This window comes from Triticum urartu, chromosome 3A (genome assembly GCF_056163025.1).
Source record: "Triticum urartu cultivar PI428250 chromosome 3A, HENAU_Tu73, whole genome shotgun sequence".
NCBI classification, from domain to species: domain Eukaryota; kingdom Viridiplantae; phylum Streptophyta; class Magnoliopsida; order Poales; family Poaceae; genus Triticum; species Triticum urartu.
Genome location: NC_141875.1, coordinates 419,411,295 through 419,414,077, shown reverse-complemented (window position 1 = coordinate 419,414,077; position 2,783 = coordinate 419,411,295). Strand labels below are relative to the sequence as shown.

At 46.2% G+C, this 2,783-nt stretch overlaps 1 pseudogene; it reads left to right on the top strand.

Annotated features, from left to right (window-relative positions):
- The first annotated feature begins 204 nt into the window (after positions 1-204).
- LOC147979918 (uncharacterized) lies at positions 205-1,035 on the top strand (annotated as a pseudogene).
- Positions 1,036-2,783: the final 1,748 nt, after the last annotated feature.

Genomic DNA, 2,783 nt, shown 5'->3' with positions numbered 1-2,783 from the left:
ACAAATCAGCCACAAGTACCACCACGACAGTTTCAGCCCCCACCATCGCAACAACAGCAGCCTTACTACCTTCCAGCACCACCACAACAACATCACTACTTACCAGGCCTACATCAGGGACAAGGGCCTGGTCCCCCAGGACAGCAGCAGCACCTACAGACACCCAGACAAAATAGATACCCAGATAATTACAGAGGCCGAGACATGGATACCCAGTTTTATAGATCCATAGCCAAAGCTCCAAAACTATAATTTCCTAGGTTTGATGGAACAAACCCAATGGAATGGCTACGGATGACTGAGAAATCTTTCTCTATGGTGTATGTACCTGAAGAGGCAAAGTGGGACTATGCCCAAATGTATCTAACAGGCAGAGCAGACACCTGGCTAAGAAATTCTAGAATTTTACAAGAGCAATTAACTTGGGAGCAATTTTGTTCGGCTGTGGTTAAAAGGTTCTCTGGGGACAGTTCTTATGAGGTAGTGGAAAATTTCAACTCAGTTAGGCAAGGTACTGGATCAGTGGCTGAGTATACTGATCAATTTGAAGAGAAAATGTCTGCTTACAAAAAGGAAAACCCAGGAGCACCTGAAGGCTACTACGTCAAGTGTTACATCAATGGGTTACGACCTGAAATAAAACACTATCTGAAACCTTTCAAACCAGCAACTCTCTATGACGCTGTGGACAATGCCAGGGACATGGAACTGGGGGTACAAGCCCAAACTCAACAAAGGAAGTACACTCCAAATATTGGTTATCAGAAAAGCACCTCGCCTACCCCATTTCACAGCAAATTCAAACAACCAAAAACAAGTTCAAGGAAAGAGGGAGAGATAAGAAACAACAGCAGACCTGAACCAAATTACAGAGAACCTGGCACATGCAGGTACTATGGGGGGAAATGGGTTTTTGGGCACAAATGTGCATAGTACAAGACTCTCAATTTAATGGCAACCGAAGAGAGCACTGACACTTTGATGGGGAACGTAGTAATTTCAAAATTTTCCTACGCACACGCAAGATCATGGTGATGCATAGTAACGAGAGGGGAGAGTGTTGTCTACGTACCCTCGTAGACCAGAAGCGGAAGCATTAGCATAACGCGGTTGATGTAGTCGTACGTCTTCACGGCCCGACCGATCAAGCACCGAAACTACGGCACCTGCGAGTTCTAGCACACGTTCAGCTCGATGACGATCCCCGGACTCCGATCCAGCAAAGTGTCGGGGATGAGTTCCGTCAGCACGACGGCGTGGTGACGATCTTGATGTTCTACCGTCGCAGGGCTTCGCCTAAGCACCGCTACAATATTATCGAGGATTATGGTGGAGGGGGCACCGCACACGGCTAAGAGATCAATGATCAATTGTTGTGTCTCTGGGGTGCCCCCCTGCCCCCGTATATAAAGGAGTGGAGGAGGGGGCCGGCCAAGGAGGGTGGCGCGCCCAAGGAGGGAGTCCGACTCCCACCGGGAGTAGGACTCCCCTTTTTCCTATTAGGAGTAGGAGAGGGAAGGAAGAGGAAGGAGGGAGGAAGGAAAGGGGGGCCTCCCAATTTGGATTGGGCTTGGGGGGCGCGCCCCCTCCCTTGCTCCTTTCCCCTCCTTTCCACTAAGGCCCAATAAGGCCCACATACCTCCCGGGGGGGTCCGATAACCTCCCGGTGATCAGGTATTGTCCCAATCTCACCCGAAACCTTTCCGGTGTCCAAATATAGTCGTCCAATATATCGATCTATATGTCTCGACCATTTCGAGACTCCTCGTCAAGTCCGTGATCACATCCGGGACTCCGAACAACCTTCGGTACATCAAAATATATAAACTCATAATGAAACTGTCATCGTAACGTTAAGCGTGCGGACCCTACGGGTTCGAGAACAATGTAGACATGACCGAGACACGTCTCCGGTCAATAACCAATAGCAGAACCTGGATGCTCATATTGGCTCCTACATATTCTACGAAGATCTTTATCGGTCAGACCGCATAACAACATACGTTGTTCCCTTTGTCATCGGTATGTTACTTGCCCGAGATTCGATCGTCGGTATCTCAATACCTAGTTCAATCTCGTTACCGGCAAGTCTCTTTACTCGTTCCGTAATACATCATCTTGTAACTAACTTATTAGTTGTATTGCTTGCAAGGCTTAAGTGATGTGCATTACCGAGAGGGCCCAGAGATACCTCTCCGACAATCGGAGCGACAAATCCTAATCTCGAAATACGTCAACCCAACATGTACCTTTGGAGACACCTGTAGAGCACCTTTATAATCACCCAGTTACGTTGTGATGTTTGGTAGCACACAAAGTGTTCCTCCGGTAAACGGGAGTTGCATAATCTCATAGTCATAGGAACATGTATAAGTCATGAAGAAAGCAATAGCAACATACTAAACGATCGGGTGCTAAGCTAATGGAATGGGTCATGTCAATCACATCATTCTCCTAATGATGTGATCCCGTTAATCAAATGACAACTCATGTCTATGGTTAGGAAACATAACCATCTTCGATGAACGAGCTAGTCAAGTAGAGGCATACTAGTGACACTTTGTTTGTCTATGTATTCACACAAGTATTATGTTTCCGGTTAATACAATTCTAGCATGAATAATAAACATTTATCATGATAAAAGGAAATAAATAATAACTTTATTATTGCCTCTATGGCATATTTCCTTCAGTCTCCCACTTGCACTAGAGTCAATAATCTAGATTACACAGTAATGATTCTAACACCCATGGAGTCTTGGTGCTGATCATGTTTTGCTCGT